The sequence below is a fragment of the Lissotriton vulgaris genome, chromosome 2_2, assembly GCF_964263255.1.
Source record: "Lissotriton vulgaris chromosome 2_2, aLisVul1.2, whole genome shotgun sequence".
Lineage (NCBI taxonomy): Eukaryota > Metazoa > Chordata > Amphibia > Caudata > Salamandridae > Lissotriton > Lissotriton vulgaris.
This window is the reverse complement of record NC_141688.1, coordinates 168,559,729-168,566,659: the sequence shown is the minus strand read 5'-3', so window position 1 is coordinate 168,566,659 and position 6,931 is coordinate 168,559,729.

Here is a 6,931-nt window from a genome sequence, read left to right as displayed (position 1 = left end):
CCGGTGTCACTCTATGCCCCAACGAAAAAGTGAGCTGGCGCCAGGGAACGGGGGCGTGGGGACCAAAGGCCCGGGGCCGTGGCACCCGACCTGGGGCCCGGCCGGGCCCCCGGACCCAGCCGGGGCTCCCAGGCCCGGAGGCACAGGGGAAGCCTCCCCGGGCCCTCGGGACCCCGTCCCGGGGCAGCCTGCCACGCAGCAGGACCAAGGACAGCGCCCGGGATGGGGAGGCCGCCCTCCCCGGGCCCTCAGGGGCCCCGGCCAGAGCTGCTGAACTCAGCCAAGCGAGGGGAGGCTTACCGGGCACAACGGAGCCCCGTCCCGGAGCTTTGGCAGTGTGGCAGGCCGGGGGACCGGGCCCAGAGCCGTGGCACCCGACCCGGGGCCCGTCCGGGCCCCCAGACCCAGCCGGGGCTCCCAGGCCCGGAGGCGCAGGGGAAGCCTCCCCGGGCCCTCCGTACCCCGTCCCGGGGCAGCCCGCCACGCAGCAGGACCAAGGACAGCGCCCGGGATGGGGAGGCCGCCCTCCCCGGGCCCTCAGGGGCCCCGGCCAGAGCTGCTGAACTCGGCCGAGCGAGGGGAGGCTTCCCGGGCACAACGGAGCCCTGTCTCGGAGCTTTGGCAGTGTGGCAGGCCGGGGGACCGGGCCCAGGGCCGTGGCACCCGACCCGGGGCCCGTTCGGGCCCCTGGACCCAGCCGGGGCTCCCAGGCCCGGAGGCGCAGGGGAAGCCTCCCTGGGCCCTCCGTACCCCGTCCCGGGGCAGCCCGCTACGCAGCAGGACCAAGGACAGCGCCCGGGATGGGGAGGCCGCCCTCCCCGGGCCCTCAGGGGCCCCGGCCAGAGCTGCTGAACTCGGCCGAGCGTGGGGAGGCTTCCCGGGCACAACGGAGCCCTGTCTCGGAGCTTTGGCAGTGTGGCAGGCCGGGGGACCGGGCCCAGGGCCGTGGCACCCGACCCGGGGCCCGTCCGGGCCCCTTGACCCAGCCGGGGCTCCCAGGCCCGGAGGCGCAGGGGAAGCCTCCCCGGGCCCTCCGGACCCCGTCCCGGGCACCCTGCCACGCAGCAGGACCCAGGACAGCGACCCGGGATGGGGAGGCCGCCCTCCCCGGGCCCTCAGGGGCCCCCGGCCAGAGCTGCTGAACTCAGCCGAGCGAGGGGAGGCTTCCCGGGCACGACGGCACCCCGTCCTGGTCCTTTGGCTGTGCGGCAGGCCGGTGGACCGGGCCCAGGGCCGTGGCACCCGACCCGGGGCCCGCCCGGGGCCCTGGACCCAGCCTGGGCTCCCAAGCCCGGCGGCGCAGGGAAAGCCTCTCTGGGCCCTCCGGACCCCGTCCCGGGCACCCTGCCACGCAGCAGGACCAAGGACAGCGCCCGGGATGGGGAGGCCGCCCTCCCCTGGACCTCAGGCCTCAGGCCTCAGGCCTTCCAGGTAAGCCCGGCAATCTGGTCGCCCCGTTGGAAAGCATTGCGCGCTACTATTGCAAACACATTATCTACCGGACTTGCTCTAGATGGCGCTCCAACATAAGGAATGAACCAACACCTTCCCTACTGGAATCGTGACGAGCTAAAGTCGTCAGCAGCACCGAAGGGGTTAAATTTGGTATCTCGGTGTCATCTCGCAATGCACTTCTACACTCCTGCATGGCCCAAACATCACAGGTATGCAAACATGGTGTGTCATTAAAACAGTAGTCGTCAGTGCTCTTTCCGTATTTTTGGTTTTCTGATTTGAATTTGTGTTTGCCATTTTTCCGATTTAAGGCTTTGTCGGGACAACTGAGGATTCTGTGTACATGCATCTGAAATTTCCCTTTGCCCAGTCCCACACTCACTCTGTAGTATCTCTGAGATGGCAGACGCACAGCTGGTGTCACAAGTCAGAGGGAGGGGTTGTGGACTTCAGTGAAAAAACAGGAAAAAGGTACTGACCTCATCCACTGTGACACCCAGACTATGACTGTAGGTCCCCGGGCTCTTGGTGCCACCGCTCCCCGCTAGGAGTGAAATCGTAAACCTGATTCAAAACATGTGCAGGTCATTTCTTCCCTGGTGAATCCAAACATCGTCCCCTACTCTGGAAGTGAAGGACAAAGGGAGACACAGGCGAGAAACAGCAACATGGAGCATGGGGATGGAGTTGGAAGCGATAGAGAGGGCGGGGGTGGTCACGGAGGACAGGGACAGGGGCAGCAACGCAGAGGGCATTGCAGAAGGCAATGCAGAGGGCAGTGCTGAAGGCACCATAGAGGACAGTAGACAAGGCAACGCAGAGGGCAGTGCGGAAAGTAAGGCAGACTGCAGTGCGGAAGGCAAGGCAGAGGGCTGTACAGATGGCAAGACACAGGGCAGTGTGGAAGGCAAGGCAGAGGGCAGTGTGGAAGGCAAGGCAGAGGGCAGTGTGGAAGGCAATGCTGAGGGCAGTGTGGAAGGCAAGACAGAGGGCAGTGTGAAAGGCCAGGCAGAGGGCAGTGCAGAAGGCAAGGAAAAGGGAAGTCCAGAAAGGCAAGGCAGAGGGAGCAGGGAGGGAAACAGACAAAAGGGGAGAAAGTAATGGAGCGGGAGGAAAGGACAAGGGAGCAGGCAGGGGAAAAGCATAGGGGCAAGAATGCACAACCCAAAGCATGGGGGGTGGGTTGGGCAGACAAGTAGACTGGGAAGACAGATGGAAAACACACTCACTCTTGTGGAGTGCTTAATAAAAAATAAACCATAACAGGGGCTATCCCCACAGGCCATTTCATGAAGCAAGCTCCATCCATCACAAATCTCTCCCCACTTTATGTAGTTTCTAAAAAAAAAGTATGGTGGCATTGGATGCTATTTCCACTTTCCCCGAAATATTCTTACAGGAGTGTGATGTGTTGTGTAGAAAGCTAGTTCTAATACATCAAAAATAAACTAGATTTAATGCACGGAGTCCAGGGAGGCTTTGTTGCCCGAGAAGTCCCTGCTTCTTCAGGAGGGTGTAGAAAGTCACATGTCAGATCTCATCAGAGTCCAGATTTTGGAGGGGTTCCCTAAAATGTAGGTGCCATGGAGCTGATGAGCAGATACTGGCAGATTTTAGTATTCTGGAGGGGCTGTCGCTGCTGAATGTATTTAAAGACACTATAACCCTACAATTAAAAAAGAGCCACCTCCATAAAAAAAGAATGCCCACAAATCAGGTACTGAAGCAGGGATGTCCAACTTGTGTCAATGGGTACCAGAGCATTACTCTACGTGAACAAGCCCCACTGGTCTCATCTGTGTGTGAGATTGTGTTATACACTGAAGGTCTGGCACGGAGCTGTTCCGCAGCAAAGTCAGACCCACCAGCTCTAAAAGTAAAGCACACTAGACAAGGCAGAGAGGGAATGCTGATGGAATATCCCACTGTTTGCAGAACTGGGTTTCATTGAAACAAAGCTCCACGTTATCGACACTAAAGTAATACAGCTACTTAATAGAATGCTTTCCACAGGAGTGAACGGCACACTACCATGCAAACCAGGACAATGCCACCTGTACGAGGAAGAGGACCAAAGCTCTGCTTGCTCCAGGTAAGCCTTGCAGCAGTGACTCACCCCCTCTCTTTGGAGGACCCACTGCACCTGAAACCCCTGTCCGAGGTGGAGCCCGGTGGAACGTAGTCTCTGGGTGCCACATCAGTCTCCTAACAACAGCTCCTGCCACCGGATGGGGAGGCAGTAGAGTTTTAGAAAGCAATCAGCAAACAATACAAGCTCTGAGAAGAAAGGGGAACTTGCCTGGCACTAGCCCCAAGACACCACCCGCGAGAGCAGCATGACTGCAGTCAGAACCGAGAGCGAGTCCACAGGAAAGTCTTGAGTGTTGCATTCCTCCTCCCACTGGGCCAGGCCATCCAGCCTCCTTAACAAAGCCTCACCATCCCTGGCATCGGTGTGGGTACCATCCAGATCACTGGAGTACACCAACCACTGCCTCTGACCCGGAGGCCATGCCCACGCTGCTGCAATAGCTCTCGAAATGGAAGCCACTTAGAACCACCACTAATATGGACTGGCTCACAATAAAAGGATGATGCCTGGAAGTCACAGGCTACAGCTTGTACATTGCATACTCTGACAGTAGAACCACAATCATCACACTATTTATTTATTTATTGAGTTGTATATAGCGCTGGCTAGACCCAGAGGTATCCGAGCACTTTACATGAGGAAGAAACATTGTTTCAGAACATGGTTTCAGTTACATCAGTTACTGGAGCACAGTTACAGGAATTACATGAGTACAAAAGCATAGCATAAACATGAGCAGAAAATAGGCAACGGGAGAGAAGAGGGAAGGAATAAGGGAGGTAGAGAATAATAATGGAAGGAGGAGGAGTAGGGGGAGGGTAAAGGAGGCACAACAGGGAGACTAGGAAAAACATTGTCCGACGTCCGGCTGGGTAGGTGATGGCAGAAGGGTGAACCAGAGCCAAATTCCTCTATCGTTGTGTGGGATAGCTCCACCGGTCTTTGGCCAGAGGTTGCTCGGGCACCGCAGTACATACTGAAAGATTATAGTTTCAGCCGAGGGGGGCATAGTCCAAAACGTTTCATCGAGCCTGTTCATCACGGTGTACGGTGCTGTGTTCCCAGCGGTAATGAGGTAAAAACACAGACCTCCCCTGTGTGAGACTCCCTTGTTGCTGTGGACTCTCTCAGAGGGGTCTCTGAGACTCCAGGACATAAATGCTGGATCCCTCCCCAACAAGGGGAGAAGGAGTACTTTGGAAAGGGGCCCACTCATGGTAGTCATTATTAGAAAATTGGTGTGTCATATTAATGCTTACAAGGGAGGGGATTATTGTCCATCGCAGCGTGGTAATCGCAGGTGTCCAAGAAGTTGGTCGATAGAGACAATTTGGAGCAGTCGAGGGGCCGCCATTTTGAGGAGGACTGAGCGGAGGACAAGATGCCGGTGGTAGCAACAGGGCACAGCAATGAATGCAATCAGGGCCTCAACATTTTAAAGCTTACAAGGCAGAGGACAGTCAGCCATGGCAGTGTGGTGATTGTAGGGACAGATAATGATGCTTGAAGGCACGACATCTGAACGGCAATTAAGAGTATGAGGATGTGCGGGGCGTGCGGGCAAACAGAAAGCGCAAGAGGGTTGGGCACTCCTGTCTCATGAAGCTGCTTGGCTTCCGCCAAAATTTTCCTGAGCCATGCTTGACCTTCTGAGAGTGCCTCGTGGATTCCTTTCTCAGTGTTGGCTCCTTGTGAGTATGGAGCTACTGGCAGAGAGTTAATGCTCTTGCAATGGGGGAAAGGAGGCAACCCAATTTGCAGCATAGTGATGCTTCTCTTCCCCCACTGGTATCGGGTGACTCACAATGTGCCCCACACTTCTGCAACCTCCGCCTCCAGCATCGTGATATGGATTGGCGCTGAGGTTTAACTCGCTCCTAATGTAGGGCTGTCTCTGGTGGCGGCCATTCAAAGGTGAGGCCCTCTCCTCCACACAGTGCCACCGTGGGTTTTCACTCAATAATCGAGGGGGAGGGTTCCACTGACCTCTATTTCGTAGTGCTGATGTTCTTTGTGGGCACTGTGAAGGATTCCTTGTGAGTATGAAGCTGCTGGTGGCGATCAACAATCAGGCGGGAGGGTGGGAAGGAGGAGTGCACCTCAGCACGGCCCGTAATATTGCTTCTCTAACTCCTCTGGTACTGGGGAACTCTCATTATGTCCTGTACTCCTGTAGTCTCTACCTCCCGCACTGTAATGAGTATTGATGCTGAGACTTAATATGCTTCCGAGGCGAGGCTGACTTTTGTTGTGGCCATTTTAGGGTCAGGCACTATTGTGTTGTCAGCGCCACAGTAGGCCTTCACTCTGTGATAGGGGGAGGGGGTTCCACTGACCTCCACTCCGTGGCATTGAAGTGCACAATGTCCGCTATGTTTCTCTTGATGAGGGTTTATGTTGGCGTCACCTTCCGATTCTGTGGAGAGAGTGTGGTGTTCCGGCTGGCAGCCCAGTGTAGCTTTTCTTCACGTTCTGCGGGCTGACCTTCACAGCCAGTATTGGGGTGCCCACTTTGGTGTGTTCGCAGCCTGGAGTGTCCCTGTGTCTGCAATTTTCACTTTGGGAGCTCCGCACTTAGTCGCGGGCTCAACCGAGCCCGATCAGTCTAACAAGTGCAAGGGAGACCATTTTGACGGACACTAAGCATGGCACCACCCTGGAGGAAAACCTTAACACCCCCAAGCGACACCTGTCAAATTCTGTGTATGTTCTACAAGCACAGAACAAACTAGAGGCCATACAAGCCTCCATGCACTACTAACTGCTAAAAGCCAGGTTTACCCATAACCCTTGAGAATACCACAAAACCACTGCCAACCCAATGGTGAACAAAGCGCCAAATACTGTTCTGGACATTCATACTGAATGATCCCAAACTCATGATTAACAGTGCTACTGAGTATGTCTGAATCCAATTTTAATGAAGGAATCACACATTTAATGTTCTCAATATCAGATCCAAAAAGTATCAGTATACCACTTCAGTTGTGATAAACGAACCCCAACCTAAGAGCTTCCCAATCTCAAGTGCAAATCACCGGTCACCCCATCCTGCCTAGCTGACTTTTGGCTAGGTTTATTCTAAAAAAATACTACCTATACATGAATACATGACCTCAGCCGAGGTCCTAAATATATTCCCTCTGAACACGACCACATGACCAGTAGGCTCTGGACAATAGAGTTGAGGGTCTCTTCATGGGGTGTCTCAGGCTGGCATCTGCCCCTATAATCAGGGCCACTTGAATTATGCGCTGCAGAGCCGTTTTTCGCAGGTATGGATTTGCCGCATTTACCACATAAGCCATCATCTGCTGCATTATTTGCAGATTAACAAAAAAAATGGCATTTCTAGCTCAAAAGGATCAAAACGTTACAAAAAAA